General features: G+C 45.4%; 1 pseudogene; it reads right to left on the bottom strand.

Annotated features, from left to right (window-relative positions):
* Positions 1–2,523: 2,523 nt before the first annotated feature.
* Positions 2,524–16,663, bottom strand: LOC123158495 (uncharacterized; annotated as a pseudogene).
* Between the last annotated feature and the right edge of the window lie 1,015 nt (positions 16,664–17,678).

The raw sequence follows: 17,678 nt of genomic DNA, 5'->3' as shown, positions 1-17,678 counted from the left end.
CATATAACCCTCCTGTAGATGAGAAGAAAAGCCACATGTTCAGTCTCAATATGGGTAATTTATGCTACCAATAAATTTTAGAACTGTGCAACAGCCTAGGTTTTACTATCATTTGGACACCCAGATAGGCGATCCTTTCTTCCTAATGTGTGCAAGTCCAAATAAATTAATAAACAATCCATTTTATAGAGCAAATGATATGCCCCCCTTTTATCTAAAACTGTAGTGTATGCTAGTGACAGAACAAGGGATAAGGCTGATATGATATGCCAGATTGCCAGCAATAGTGCTTACATGCATCTTCATATTTCAAAACGCCCATTAGACTAGTTAGCTCGCAAAACACTAGAGAAGGCATAGACAGAAATGAAGGTAACATGCAACACATCAAAGTATAGTAAGCACTGAACCTACAGTAACATCACCAATCAGGTTGCATGTGTATGCTAGAAATCAAGAATTGAAAGGACTTCAGCTTGTATTGAATATCTTGCCTCTATTGCTCTTAGTTCAGTAAAGAAATGGTCAAGTAGTGAGTGCTTCACCTCATGGACTTGGCAGTGCACAATAGATTTTAGGATGGAGCATAAATAGAATACCTGGAAAAGAACAATAAAGAGCTATACAGTTAAGTAAGCATCCTTGGCTGTACAAATAAGTGGAGAGAACAATAAAGAGCTATATAGTCTAGAATTTATGTTGAGAAAGAGTAACTTGATGTAAAGTCGCTTGAAAACATAAAGCACCTTACAAGCTTGTGAAGCTTACTATGATTTCAAAAGCATGGGTTATGTAATCTTTTATGCCATCCTCCCAAAATTTGGCTGGATGATTTTGCAACTGTAGTTCTACCCAGCTGCTCAAAATATGAACATATAGATGAGTGCTTCTCACATGTCACTAGAGGCAAACAGCAATACACATAAATGAATGAACAGGGCCATATTCTACAGCAAGATGAACCAACAGAGATATATCTTGTAGCCTACAACAATCATGTTAGAAACCACAGAGATACAATTACAAGGCTCACACCAAAACAGAAAATTTGTACAAAATATAAACATATAGATGAGTGCTTCTCACATGTCACCAGAGGCAAATTGCAATACACATAAATGAATGAATAGGGGCATATTCTACAGTAAGATGAACCAACAGAGATATATCTTGTAGCCTACAACAATTATGTTAGAAACTTCAGAGATACAATTACAAGGCTCGCGCTGAAACAGAAAATTTGTACAGTGGCTTAAAAGTAAATTAGTTGACAAAAAATTCAGACTGCATATGAAGCATTCTCCACGGACAGAAATTCCATGATTTCTTAACATTTCCATTAATAACAAATTGTTACACCAGACAATGCTATCATGTATCACAACAGCATAGACACAACATAAACAAGTGTATATAACCACACACATGGCAAATGCATATTAGAATGAGGCGAAACTAGAATGTTCCGACTTTTGATCCACATACATAGACACTTACTGGAATCTGCAAATGCTTAGACTAGAATGAGAATAAAAGAAAACTGAACCTATCTAGAGAGAGATAGCAGGGGAGGAGGACCTATGGACCAACTTGTCCTTCACCAGATCGCTCAAGGGGAGCACAGCAGCAGCAGTAATTGGCCTTGCTTGTTCCCCTTCACACAACTAGATCAGTGCAACCTGCAAAAATTTGCATGGATGGATCATATGTGGAGATAGAGAAGAAGAAGAGAATAGAAGGGAAGGAGCAAGTGACGAACCTGAGGTGGTGTCGCTCCTAGGCTACCATGGACAATATGATGCCCGCACAATCTTCTCCATGGCTGGCCCCTTCCTTCACAAAACCAGATTGTCCCTCTTCACGAACCTGCAAAAAAATACGCAGATATGGCATGCAGATATTAATTCAACATACAAGGCATGTAATCAAGTTGATTCTATTATCTTGTAAAGCAACATATTATTTTATAAGTACATGCCAGGATGAATACCAAATGATCACTCCGATGATACAACATCCTACATGGGTAATTCAAAGATGGAGATCACCTTGGGCTCCTCAAGTGTAAATCATCTACCAGCTCTGGCATTCATGTTGTACTTGACAGTGTAGCGTTGCACAGTGGGGCGAATAGGTCCAGAGTTAGCCATTTTTACATGGTGGAGTACAGATTTCCTTCTATACCAGTTGACGTTGATGGTGTTCCCTTCTTTTTCGGAGGACTCCACATGCAGTGGCTACATAAACAAGAAGCGTCAGCTTAAGTTGCAACCCGGAACAGAAACACTTGCAAAAATCAGGCAATTGGGGTTTGGCAGGAGTACTACCTTGTGGATGTCGCCCATGAAGTTTGATAGGAACAAGAGCGCTTCCATCAGGCTATTTGCAGTATTCCATGCAGAAAAACATGGCATCTTTAGTACTAATTCAGTCAACCAGAAGAGATGTGCTGAAGTTCGTATGATGTACCTGAGCATTACGTTGGCCGGAAGATTTAGAAGATGGCGATGGCGATGATGATCCCTAGGTGAGGAGCTGGGAGGTGTTGTTGTCGATGGCGCCGGCGACGCAGCAGCGCTTGACGCCCTCCTCGTCCTTGTAGTCCCCTGAGACAACACACAGACCATTATGCTACAGTCAGTTTCATACCAACAAAATAGAGTGTTGGTTATTTGCTACGTATTGTCATAGTAGTAGCTGCAGACATTGTCGGGGACGCGATGAAGTGGAGCGGCGCCGACCAGTAGTACCTGCTCAGGTTGCCGGCGGTGCCTGATGGCAGCAGCTCGTTCACTGCCTTCGCTGGCACGCCGCTCAGCTGGCCTTCCAAGGGAGCAGCATGGTGCATCGTGGTGCCTTCATTTGGAGTCGCAAGTCCGAGTTGTGGGTTGTTGCTTTGCTTCCCCATATACACACCAGGTTCTCCTAAGATAGCGAACTGAAAACACAAAACATGATTAGGGAGTTGGTACATAAGAACAGGAATTCATGCACGAATGGCATATACAACTAAAAAAATCAGGCATCACATATTATTACCATTGCATATTAGATGGCTGCAAGGTAAGTGTCTCTTCATATAAAATAACTAGAATTAGCACCCAACAAGATCCATTTCTGCGGCCTATTTGGGGAGATAAAAAACTCATTTGTGAGCAACACACAAAATTGTAGGTGAACTACACATTCACGTGTATAAAGAAGAGGAGCCACTGAATTTTAATCATGAACAGTTAAACAAAATTGTAGGTGAACAGCACACAAAACATTTTATAAAGTTTCTCCAGTAACTGAAAATTGTATTCTATATATAGGAAGAAACCAAGGCTATATATGTTTTTGGGGAAACAAAAGAGATCAGCAGCTATACATACATCCCAGTTTTTTCATTTTCACGTGTGTCTTTGAATCATCGTTTGAACGCATCATGAAATATGTTAAGCTTTTCATGTGTTCAGAAACTCTCAGCCTAAACTGATGTTTGTTTTCTGACACAGATTATGGATTACCGATGCATACACCACATGTGTCTAAACCTACTCTACAAGCTCAGAATCCAGCAAGTGCTATTTGAGAAAGCTTCTGATTGCTAATGCTATTAAATAACACTGACTTTATTGTGAATAGCTCATGCTGCTACAACATTGACCTTCCAGTGCAGTCCTCAGGGGCTCCACAAACTCGGGGAACTCGATCTCATCGAGCGCCTTGAAGACATCCTCGGCGTTGATCGTCTGCCTCTTCCCGTCCTAGCACACATCATTTGCCCTGCAAATAAGATAACACCCATATCACTATCATCATCCCAAAAGCATCACAACACAGGGACAGAGAAGCCTAATGCTATGCTGAAACTATCGGTTCCTCCTGCATTCCATGGGTGTGCCCTCCAGTGGCAGATTCTGAACCAGTGCTAACCTGATGCCAAGAAATTAACTACTACCGCTGCCTACCCCCAAAACACCAAAAACATTTCAGACAAGCATCAAATTCATCAGTTGGATCCACCTAGTAAATTGAATCCATCGACAGGTAATTGAACCCACCAAAACAAACCAATCAGGATTGCTGGCATGAATCAACCAGAGCAAGATTCAGGGGAAAGAAGAAATGGAGGCTAGGGAGGAGTGACATGCACGTGGCGGAGAGATGGTGGATGAAGATGTGGGCGCCCTCCGCGAAGGCGGCCATTGTCAGGACTCCGATCCTATGCCACACCGATCTAGCATGTAACACCTCATATCACTTTGCGGCCTCACGCACGGTATTCCCACGGGTGTCGCCTTACCAAGCCCGGGACCATTTGCGCCTTTTGGCACACGTATATGATAGTGTCTCTAGCATCCATATGACAAAGAACCCTGACTGACATGGCTAGTCGTGAACCCAAAGTGGCACTAACTTACAGGGACAGGCATACATTACCCAGCAACAAACGTGTCGATCATCAGCGAGTGAATCCGGGCTGTAGCAACTGGGCCAGCAGGACTCCGGTAGACCGGGCTATACCAGGCTAACAGGACTCTGGTAGACACTGTGTGACATTTCCCCGAAGGGACAGACACAGAAATGAAGAAGGACACATGCCGGCCAACCTAAGTGTTCCGGAGGAGTAGCATGCTACCAAGGCTCAGTGGAAGCACTAGGAGACATTTCCCGGTAAGAGAGGCTACCAAGGATAAACAACTAGATAGTCAGATCCCACACATACCAAGCATTTCAATAACATACACACAATATGCTCGATATGTGCAACTACAACATGGCATCACAACATGACTCTACAACTCAAGTATTTTATTCAATAGGCTCCGAGGAGCGATATATTACAAACATGGGTCTCATGACCCAACATTCAGAGCATACAAGTCAAAGCACAAGCGGAAGCTTAACATGTCTGAGTACAAACATCTAGAAATGAAAAAGGCTGAGAAGCCTAACTATCTACTAGATCCTGCCGAGGGCACAAGATCGTAGCAGAGGTAACAAGCTAAACGTCGAAGTCCACATGGAACTACTAGCGAGACTGAAGTCTCTCTGCAAAAACATAAATTAAGCAACGTGAGTACAAATGTACCCAGCAAGACTTACATCAGAACTAACTACATATGCACCATTATCAACAAAGGGGTGGTGGGGTTTAACTGCAGCAAGCCAGCTTTGACTCGGTGGCTATCCTGAACTATGACTGCATGTAACTCTTTTGAGGTGGCGCACATGAGTACACATATTCACCATATCAATACACCACTATGGATCCGCTCCAGTCTCCCTACGAGAACGCCATCCATAGCACTCATGCTTATCTTGTGTATTTTAGAGTATCCACTTACACTTGTCTATGAACTATATAGGCAACCCAGAAGTCCTTTACCATGGACACAGCTATTCGAATAGATAATGTTAACCCTGCAGGGGTGTACTTCTTCACACACGCTCTCACCACTTATCGCCGTTTACACGACATGTACTCGGCAACCTTCAAGCGGAAGCCCAGCGAGGGTGTCGGCCACGACCTGACTAACCACACAAGTCTCTCATCCAGGTTTATCGCCTATTCGGGTTCCATCCGCAAGGAGATCCGGCCGGGGTATCGCTCACGGCCCCAAACGATGTGTGCAGGGTTCCCAAGCCCACCATCCGGGTGCCACTTGGCACACCGGGCCACTGTGCCTAGTCTGTCCCAAGCCCACCTGTACCGGGTGCCACTTGGTAGACTACTAGCACTACCTACAAACACCAGAAACTAGTTGCAACTCCTGGACAAAGATCAAGTTGATTAATAAGTCGAGAGAGCTTGGAGAGCCCGGAGCCCAATGTATGGTAGTAACTGTTCATGGATTACAAACACAGAACTCAGTTCTAGAGGACGGTTTCAATGAGACAACCCACCATGTACTCCTACATGTCCTCTCACCGCTACCTTTACCAAATCATGTTCACACACTTAGCTCACACATAGTAGAACATGTTCACACACCTCTAATTCATACCGGATGAATCAGACCTGACTCAACTCTAAGCACTAGCAGGCATGACAAATAAGCATGAATGAGTAGGCACATCAGGGCTCAAACAACTCCTACTCATGCTAGTGGGTTTCATCTAATTACTGTGGCAATGACAGGTCATGCAGAGGAAAGGGGTTCAACTACCGCAGCATGTAACAGTTGAATTGTTGTTGTCCTAATGCAGTAAAAGAGAGCAGGAGCGAGAGAGTGGGTTTATATCGGAATGAACAAGGGTGTTTTGCTTGCCTGACATTTCTGAAGATAGTATAGCTCTTCATCGGTGTCATCGAACTCATCGTCGGAACCACGCCTATCGAGAGGGGACAAACACCGGCAAACAAGGAAGAACACAATCAATGCAATGTAACAATATGATGCACGATCATGACATGGAAATATGCTATGATTTGGGCTAATGCAACAACAAGTCATTTTGATTGAAGTGGAATTAGAAACTACATCAAATCCCAACTCCAAAAATGTTATCAAAGTTGTCCTATTCATGTTTCATCCTAAACAGTGAAGTTAACTTGATGAAACATGCACGAATATGGTACATATGGATAGATTGGATTTTTTTGATCATTTTTCATATATAAATTATTTCATTCTGAGTTATGGTTGAACTTATATGAATTTTTGAAGTTTTGGATATTTTCTGGAATTTTCTGAATTATTTTAAATCTAGAAAATGGTTAACTGCGTCAGCATTGCGTCACTCTGACGTCAGCAGGTCAACTGTGGTTGACCAGGTCAAACCTGACCGGTGGGGTCCACTGGTCAGTGACTCAGTGATGTTTAGCGTCACAGACAGGTGGGCCTGGTCAACGGCAACGTCAACATGGTCAAAACTGACGCGTGGGTCCAGTCGAGTTAGATTAACCCTAACTAATTCTATTAGCTGTTTAGTTAAAATGGTTGGGCCCATCTGTCAATGGCTCTAGGGGTTAATTAGCAATGTCATTAGTTGCTAATGATGGGGCCACGTCGACCTCACCGGAGTTCAGCAGGCGGTGACCAACTCCGATGACGGAAACGCCACGGAATGCGCTACAGGGGATGGTTTCAGATGTAGTTTGCGGCTATGGGTTGCTGGGCTTCACGCGCATCCAGGGGTGGCAGCAGCTCGAGCTGGGGTGGCCGGAGCTCGCCGGAATGGAGCTTGCGGCGGTGGCCGGATTTCGGCTAAGACGGGAATGGCGCTACAGGGCATGGAGAAGCTCTCCGAGGGGCTCGCCAGGTTCCTAGTGAAGCAAGGAGAACCACGACGCGTGTGGGAGCCACAGCTTTAGGATCTGGCCACGACGGTGCCATGGCCGGCGGCGAGCACAACTCGGCTCCGATGCATCTATGGTTACAGCGCGAAATCGATCCGGGGGGAGAGGGGAATCGACCGGAGGCTCACATGGGTCGCGTCGAGATGGCCAGCGAGCTCGGGGAAGCGACGACGATGGCGAATCGACGGTGAATATCCTCGGCATCCGGTGGTGGAGAAGGCGACGGTGAGACGATGGAGGCCGTCCGGGCTTGCTTCCTTCGGTGGAGAGGTTCAGCGCGAGGAGGCGGAGCTCGGGCACTAACTGGTTGGACGTGGGGATGCTGGTGGCCGCGGTGGTGACGGTCAGCGGCGACGAACCCGTTCGGGTGAGTGAGAGAGAGAGATCCAGGGGAGAGGGTGAGGACGGGGAGAGAGAGAGGAGCTCGGGGGGTGCGTGGCGCTTGTAGGAGCCTCCAGCGGCAGGGGCAAGCAGGAGCTGGCCGAGCGCGTGCGCGCGCGCCGTGGCCACACGCCCTCCTGCCCACTGGCAGGAGGTTGAAGACAGTAGGAGAGAGGAAGAGGTGGGCGGGGCCTAGCTGGGCCGGTCCTGTTGGGCCACCAGGTGAGTGGACCAGGTGAGTTCTGTTCTTTTTAATTTTTCTGTTCTGTTTCCCTTTCCATTTTATTTTCTCACTGTTTTTAGATTCAAAAGAATTTCAAACAGTGCTAGAACATTCTGAAATATTTTATGTTACCTCTCTGGACTATTCCAAAAGTACATAAAACATTTCAAAGCATTTGAAAATATATTCATTATATATTATGAATATAACCCCAAATTCAAATAGATTATTGATTTAAATTCAGAGACCAAATAATTCCTTAAAAATGTTCTAGAATTTTGGTTTGGTATATAACTCTTGCCAAAATTCACAAAACTATTTTTAGGGCATTTTGGATTCATAGATTGCAATTTAAAGGGTGCTTGCCCTTCTTTTAATTAGATTTCTGAGGTTTCAACAATCCTCAATTCAAGTTTCAAAAATTTAGACAAGATGCAAGATTCTCTCAAATGCAACTAATACAAGCAAAGTCTTGGGTTGTGACAACTCACCCCCACTAAACAAGAATCTCCTCCCGAGATTCAAATGTAGGGTAAGATGAAGGGGGGTATGCAAACTAACACAATCTTCACGATCTAGGTTGCACTTCATAAGAACGTCGTTTCGATTACCATCTTTGTCTCGATGTCTTTCTCTGAGAACTCCAACCAACATGACAACGAGAGGAAAGGGAAACTCTAAAAGGATCGATCTCCTTGAAGATCGAACAACTCGGGATCAACTCATGGAGTGAGATATTGAAACATCTCTCAAGCTGAGACGTAGAGCATACAGCTAGAGGGATGGAGTAAGACAGATGACGAAGGTTCACTAGGTAGACAACAATTCCACACTTAGAAAGGTGGTGAACGGTTGTCAACGTAGAGAGGAGATAATTGCCATGATTCCATATTGGGGCACCTTAGGGGAGGTGACTCATAGAATTATTCCCTTAAGTGGTAAAACCAATTACTTTTGATACAGAGATCATTGAAATTCTCTATACCAGCCTAGGGTAAATCACAATTGATCGTTTGAAGGAATTCGAAGGAATGGCATACTCAGTTTGGAAAGGAAACTAGAGTTATAAGACAACTCGGCAAACGGAAGGCACATTTCAATTGATACCGAGGATATAACTTAGTGTGTGAGCATGCCCTCAAGAACATGAGCATTTCCATATTCATCAGGGTCTTACCAACATCCGTGCTGAGGATCCTGGCAACACATCATACTACCATGATGAATAGTGATGGACGATGAAGATGCAAAGGAGGACATCACTTTCTCGGATTTTTTTCTTAGCAATGCCAAAGAAGCAGATCTCGATGATCGACCGAGAGACATTTAGCACTCCTCTTATAATGTTCTCCTTGATGTGCTAGCGTAACCCATTCATAGATATGGTTTGGTATCTAGAACATCAAGTAAAAGGTCGGACTTCGGGAGCACAAGAATCCATAAGGAGTAACACTGGAGTAAATCCTACGAAATCCATATGGGGAGGTGGCCAACTTCCTCAATCAAGATACTACAACAATAGGTCTTCCGGCTGGGTGTGTTGGCCACGACTTCCACTTTACCGGGTTACAGAGAGACCAATATAATAGTTCTTGGGAATTGTTCCAACCATCATATCTGCCTGAGATTCAGATCTGGTTGGGGTCAGGACATTCCAAACTCATCAAGTCTAGAAAAATGAAAGTTTTCAACACAAACCGATGAGATGGCGTTGAGAGATTCTCGGGAAATGAACTACGATAGCAAGCTCCAAAACATGAGTTGGTTCTGCTACATACATGTGAACACACTATACCAGACAAGCATGGCCATGTAGTAGTCTTATAATAAAACACTACCGAGTTCAGGTGGGGAACCCTCATCGAGGATATCGAGGTCCTTACATAAGTTCGGATTATCTCTTATGAAGGAACTCCTTCTCCTTGAACAAATCAATCAGTGGCTTGGTGTGCTAAGGATACATATAGAATGGAGGTTGCAAGTCTCCAAACCACAGAATGCTTCGCACGTATGCATGACCGATTTGGGATGATTCCAGAGGAAGCAAAAACAAGCTTTATCGAATTCACGGCAGCAACTTACATCAAATGCATGTGAATTAGAGGAAGTTACTTCTTTCATCCGAACATGTGCTTCATGAGCTAGCATGAAGAGATGCCTTCAAAAGTTTCCAACACTAGCTTAATGTTCAACAAAATCATGGAGAAGATAAAAATGTTGCTAATGGGCTCAACAACAATTCATCAAGGTTTCCATTACGATGGAATTCCATAATTATTTGACCAAGTGATAGCATTGGTCAAACCCAAAAGATATAATGGTGTATGCCCGAGGAAACAACCATGAGTAAGACAACATTACGAACATCGTTGGTTCTGACTCGACTTGACGATAGTCCATAAGCAAATCAAAGGTTTGGGTAAGACAATAGATCCAACAGTTGACCACGAGGATCAAACAATGAAGATATCATCTTTCTTCAACACACACGCACAAGGATATCCCTTTGGAATGAACTGAGTCGGACAAGCTTTTATCTTCCAACTCTCCAAGTTGTTGTTTAGCTTAACCAACTAGCTCAGGCTATCCAACATGGATTCTTGGAGAAAGGGTGGTTTCGAAACCCAACTTGATCACGAGCACAACATAGCGGTCAGGTGACAACCTGGTGATACTTCCAAGAAGATATTCAGAAAATCACGAACCACCGATATGTTACTAAGCTCGAGAACAATCTTGCTTTTCAGGGCAAGACGATATGAGAAAATAAGCTAGGGATTGACACGATCCTAACTCATTGATCGAAGAGTGCACCAAGAAAATATGGACTAGTAGCACGATCAATCTTAGAATGACCATTCAATAACCATCACGCTAAAAATGAGATTGTTGTCCATTAACTACCAAGGAACACGGTTGCTAGGAGTATTGATTTCACACATCATAGTTCACTCGTCGGCATTCCGGTTCAACAACACGGGGACCGAGGAATGAATAATGATGGCGATTAGTATCACTGCGCCAAGAATTCATAAGATGGTGTGCAATTCCTATGACTTTCTTGACATAAAGAGGGTAATACTCCAGCGTAGAACAAAACAAAAGCTAAATTGGCATTTTGATCTGTGGAATGCAACTACTTTGACCTAATCCTGGATATGGATGAGGTACTGTAGTTTGTTTCTCCTAGTCATTCCGGAATAGAATGGCTGGACAGACCACAAGAGTAATAGGCATCGATGCACGAGTGCGCGCATACCCTTGACTATCAATTGATAGACGAAGGTTAAAAGACAACTGAACAGGGACAACTCAAAGGAACATACAATTTTCTGAGCTGTGGATGCACGGATTAGTATTTCGAGCAAAGCTCAACTTATTTCTTCCAGATAACCCATGCGGAGAAGGTAGGACTGGCAGAGTTGCAATATAGAATGGATAACTCATCGAGATCACTGTGGTTGTGATCTTTTGGATCAAAGAACTTCTGCCATAAGCAGTTCATGGTACTTGGAAGAAGGATATACCATGAACCTCGAGGACTATCACAAAGGTTACTAATAACCTAAGGAGCTAGCAAACACTATCAACATGAAGTAGGTAGGGTGAATCTCGGGTTCAAAAACCCAGGAGTAGAATACCTACTACTAAGTGGCATCACGGGATGCTTTCGAGAATTATGGCCAGAATCATCACACTGGGACACAAAACACGGCTAGATTACTAGATGATACTCTAGACACCTAGGGTCATAATAATAACTCCAACATATACATCGAGGATGAAGTACCTAAACACACTGCTTAGTGTGGTTAATCTGGCCCAAAGGGACGGCGGGAATGGGAAGAAGGGATTTGCAAATGCATTAGACTATTTAGAAACCTGGGATGACTCGGACATCATAACGGCTGTAAATGCTCAAAAGATTGAGACATCCTACAAAATGGTGGCATAACCACTCGATCGTCACAATATGAAGGTTCCGAGTTCAATTATGAACACGCAAAGATAGTAGAAACTGAACTGAGGCTTAATCTATCAATCCTATAAGTCTACAGATTAGAAACACGTGATCCTAATAGAAAGAATAGAAAGCCTAGTTCCTTAACCCCGTAGGAAAGATAGGATGACTCAGATCAGAAGGCATAAGGTAAAGGAGTAAAAAGAGCCTTACGTTCCGTCCCACAATCAATTCCCTTATATAACTAAAGAATTTCTAGACTCAAATTCGACCAGTTTGGCTTGGTAATCCTACAGGCAGTCAGGCTCTGATACCAAAGCTGTCAGGACCCCGATCCTATGCCACACTGATCTAGCATGTAACACCTCATATCACTTTGCGGCCTCACACACGGTATTCCCACGAGTGTCGCCTTACCAAGCCCGGTACCGTTTGCGCCTTTTGGCCCACGTATATGATAGTGTCGCTAGCATCCATATGACCAAGAATCCGGGCTGACATGGCTAGTCGTGAACCCAAAGTGGCACTAACTTATAGGGACATGCATATATATGACCCAGCAACGAATGTGTCGGTCATCAGCGAGTGAATTCGGGCTGTAGCAACTGGGCTAGCAGGACTCCGGTAGACCGGGCTGTAGCAGGCTAACAGGACTCTGGTAGACAACGTGTGACATTTTCCCAAAGGGATAGACACAGGAACGAAGAAGGACACATGTCGGCCAACCTAAGTGTTCCGGAGCAGTAGCATGCTACCAAGTCTCAGTGGAAGCACCAGGAGACATTTCCCGGTAAGAGAGGCTACCAAGGATAAACAACTAGATAGTCAGATCCCACACATACCAAGCATTTCAATAACATACACACAATATGCTCGATATGTGCAAATACAACATGGCATCACAACATGACTCTACAACTCAAGTATTTTATTCAATAGGCTCCGAGGAGCGACATATTACAAACATGGGTCTCATGACCCAACATTCAGAGCATACAAGTCAAAGCACAAGCGGAAGTTTAACATGTCTGAGTACAGACATCTAGAAATGAAAAAGGCTGAGAAGCTTAACTATCTACCAGATCCTGCCGAGGGCACAAGATCGTAGCTGAGGTAACAAGCTAAACATCGAAGTCCACGTGGAACTACTAGCGAGGCTGAAGTCTCTCTGCAAAAACATAAATTAAGCAACGTGAGTACAAATGTACCCAGCAAGACTTACATCAGAACTAACTACATATGCACCATTATCAACAAAGGGGTGGTGGGGTTTAACTACAGCAAGCCAGCTTTGACTCGATGGCTATCCTGAACTACGACTGCAAGTAACTCTTTTGAGGTGGCACACACGAGTCCACATATTCACCATATCAATACACCACTATGGATCCGCTCCCGTGTCCCTACGAGAATGCCATCCATAGCACTCACGCTTATCTTGCGTATTTTAGAGTATCCATTTACACTTGTCTATGAACTGTATAGGCAACCCAGAAGTCCTTTACCGCGGACACGGCTATTTGAATAGATAATGTTAACCCTGCAGGGGTGTACTTATTCACACACGCTCTCACCACTTATCGTTGTTTACACGACATGTACTCGGCAACCTTCAAGCGGAAGCCCAGCAAGGGTGTCGGCCACGACCTGACTAACCACTCAAGTCTCTCGTCCAGGTTTATCGCCTATTCGGGTTCCATCCGCAAGGAGATCCGGCCGGGGTGTCGCTCACGGCCCCAAACGATGTGTGCAGGGTTCCCAATCCGACCATCCGGGTGCCACTTGGTACACCTAGCCACTGTGCCTAGTCTGTCCCAAGCCCACCTGTACCGGGTGCCACTTGGTAGACTACTAGCACTACCTACAAACACCAAAAACTAGTTGCAACTCCTGGACAGAGATCAAGTTGATTAATAAGTCGGGAGAGCTTGGAGTGCCCGGAGCCCAATGTGTGGTAGTAACTGTTCTTGGATCACAAACACAGAACTCAGTTCATGACGGTTTCAGTGAGACAACCCACCATGTACTCCTACATGGCCTCTGACTGCTACTTTTACCAAATCGTGTTCACACACAGTAGGACATGTTCACACACCTCCAATTCATCCCCGATGAATCAGGCCTGACTCAACTCTAAGCAGTAGCAGGCATGACAAACAAGCATGAATGAGTAGGCACATCAGGGCTCAAACAACTCCTACTCATGCTAGTGGGTTTCATCTATTTACTGTGGCAATGACAGGTCATGCAAAGGAAAGGGGTTCAACTACCGCAACATGTAATAGTTGAATCGTTGTTGTCCTAATGCAGCAAAACAGAGCAGGAGCGAGAGAGTGGGTTTATATCGGAATGAACAAGGGGGTTTTGCTTGCCTGGCACTTCTGAAGATAGTATAGCTCTTCATCGGTGTCATCGAACTCATCGTCGGAACCACGTCTATCGAGAGGGGACAAACATCGGCAAACAAGGAAGAACACAATCAATGCAATGCAACAGTATGATGCATGATCATGACATGGCAACATGCTGTGATTTGGGCTAATGCAATAACAATTCATTTTGATTGAAGTGGAATTAAAAACTACATCAAATCCCAACTCCAAAACTATTATCAAAGTTGTCCTATTCATGTTTCATCATAAACAGTGAAGTTAACTTGATCAAACATGCATGAAAATGGTACAGATGGATAGGTTGGATTTTGTTAATCATTTTTCATATATAAATTATTTCATTCTGAGTTACGGTTGAATTTATATGAATTTTTGATGTTTTGGATATTTTCTGGAATTTTTTGAATTATTTTAAATCCTGAAAATGGTTAACTGCGTCAGCATTGCGTCACTGTGACGTCAGCATGTCAACTGCAGCTGACCAGGTCAAACCTGGCCGATAGGGTCCACTGGTCAGTGACTCAGTGATGTTTAGCATCACAGACAGGTGGGCCTGGTCAACAGCCACGTCAGCGTGGTCAAAACTGACGCGTGGGTCCAGTCGAGTTAGATTAACCCTAACTAATTCCATTAGCTGTTTAGTTCAACTGGTGGGGCCTGTCTGTCAGTGGCTCTAGGGGTTAATTAGCAATGTCATTAGTTGCTAATGATGGGGCCACGTCGACCTCACCGGAGTTCAGCCGGCGGTGACCAACTCCGACGATAAAAACGCCACGGAATGCGCTACAGGGGATGCTTTCAGGCGCGGTTTGCGGCTATGGGTTGTTGGGCTTCGCGCGCATGCAGGCGTGGCAGCAGCTCGAGCTAGGGTGGCCGGAGCTCGCCGGAATGGAGCTTGCGGCGGTGGCTGGAGTTCGGCTATGACGGGAATGGCGCTACAGGGCATGGAGAAGCTCTCCGAGGGGCTCGCCAGGCTCCTAGTGCAGCAAGGAGAACGACGACGCGTGTGGGAGCCACAGCTTTAGGCTCTGGCCATGACGATGCCATGGTCGGCGGCGAGCACAACTCGGCTCCGGTGCATCTATGGCTACAGCGCGAAATCGACACGAGAGGAGAGGGGAATCGACCGGAGGCTCACATGGGTCGCGTTGAGATGGTCAGCGATCTCGGGGAAGCGACGAAGGTGCCGAATCGATGGTGAATATCCTCGGCAGCTGGTGGTGGAGAAGGAGACCGTGAGACGATGGAGGCCGTCCGGGCTCGCTTCCTTCGATGGAGAGGTTTAGCGCGAGGAGGCGGAAATCGGGCACTAACTGGCTGGGCGTGGGGATGTTAGTGGCCGCGGTGGTGATGGTCAGCGGCGACGAACCCGTTCGGGTGAGTGAGAGAGAGAGAGATCCAGGGGAGAGGGTGAGGACGGGGGAGAGAGAGAGGGGCCCGGGGGGTGTGTGGCGCTTGTAGGAGCCTCCAGCGGAGGCGGCAAGCAGGAGTTGGCCGAGCGCGTGCGCGTGCGCCGCGGCCACACGCGCCCTCCTGCCCACTGGCAGGAGGTTGAAGACACTAGGAGAGAGGAAGAGGTGGGTTGGGCCTAGCTGGGCTGGTCCTGTTGGGCCACCAGGTAAGTGGACCAGGTGAGTTCTGCTCTTTTTAATTTTTCTGTTACGTTTCCCTTTCCATTTAATTTTGCCACTGTTTTCAAATTCAAAAGAATTTCAAACAGTGCCAAAACATTCTGAAATATTTTATGTTACCTCTCTCGACTATTCCAAAAGTACATAAAACATTTCAAAGCATTTGAAAACATATTCATTATATATTATGAATATAACACCAAATTCAAATAGATTATTGATTTAAATTCAGAGACCAAATAATTCCTTAAAAATGTTCCAGAATTTTGGTTTGGTATATAACTCTTGCCAAAATTCACAAAACTATTTTTAGGGCATTTTGGGTTCATAGAATGCAATTTAAAGGGTGCTTGCCCTTCTTTTAATTAGATTTCTGAGGTTTCAACAATCCTCAATTCAAGTTTCAGAAATTTAGACAAGATGCAAGATGCTCTCAAATGCAACTAATACAAGCAAAGTCTAGGGTTGTGACAGCCATGGCGTCCTTGTTGACGATGACCTCCGCCCCTCCCTCTACCCCCTCACCGCCGGACGTGGCCCGGGCCAGATTGTCCTTGACCAGCCACCGCACGATGGCCATGGAAAGCTCCTCCACCTCTGCCTCCGTCATCGCCGCCACCGGCGCGGCCGCGGCCGCTGCTGCAGGCTTCTTGGCCTTAGACCTTCCCCCTCCTCGGTGGCCGAAGCGGCCTTAGGCTTCTTGGCCTTGGCCTTGGCCCCCTCCCCGCCGAAGTCCCTCCCCACGGTGCCGCCCAACGAGCCCAACGAGGACCCCGCGTCGGCCATCGCTCCGCTCGTGCTCCCGGCTCCCGCGACAACCTTGCCAATATAGGATCAGAGCGAGGGGTGGGGTGGGAGCAGTCGGGCACCCGCGACGGTTGTGTGTGCTTGGTGGGTGGGTTTGCCGGGTCTGCGTGAGAAATCAAGATCCAGGTCGGCGTTGGCACGGCCGTCGCTACTTTTGGAGCGCCCGCTCGATCTGGGGCCGGTCTAGGTGAGGGTCGTTGACGGTGGTAGTGGGGATGGGTATCGGGATCTAAGCGGCGGCAGATCTAAGTCGGAGAGAGAGATTGGGGTGGCGGCTCCACCTCTCGGAGGAGTTCTCCAGTTCGGAGCGAGGGAGAGCAGAGGGGCTCGCTGGTGGAGGAATGAGAGAAAGAATGGAGGCAGGGGGTGGGTGGAAAATGTCCATGAGGACAGGCCTAGGGTTTTGGCTCGGGTGGGTTTGGGCCGTTGGATCCGGAACCATCCGACGGTGGTTGATGCATGATCCGCGTGATACACCCATGGACCAATCAGAACGCAGCAAACCGTTTGATGACCTTATGACCATATAAATTGGTCGTGATTGATTCAAGATAAAAATTGCATTCCATTTTTCAGTGCTCAAAATGAGTTTTTTGTGAAAGTCCTATCAAATATTTGTTCAAATGATATCATATTTTGCACAAGTTTACATCTTGGATTTGCAAACAATATTAACAAAGGGAGTTTGTATTTCCTTTGCACGAAAAATCACTTTTCCATTTTACGAGTGCCCAAAATATGTTTTTTTATGAAGGACCTACCACATATTTTTTGTGAAATTGTATCAAATCATTTTTCTAAAATATTAGGACAAATTTAATGCACAGTTTACCAAATGGTTGGGTGTCAAAAGTTTCGACCCACCTCCCATGAAAAAGACAAATTCCTGTCGATTCAGTACGGAGCGGGTCAAATTTGAATTGCAGCTGCCTCATAGTTTGCTCTTTATTTTTTCCAAAAATCATTTCTAGGTACATAAATATCTATTTAATCA

This window comes from Triticum aestivum, chromosome 7B, assembly GCF_018294505.1.
Source record: "Triticum aestivum cultivar Chinese Spring chromosome 7B, IWGSC CS RefSeq v2.1, whole genome shotgun sequence".
In the NCBI taxonomy this organism is placed as follows: Eukaryota; Viridiplantae; Streptophyta; class Magnoliopsida; order Poales; family Poaceae; genus Triticum; species Triticum aestivum.
This window is presented reverse-complemented; position numbering and strand designations above follow the sequence as displayed.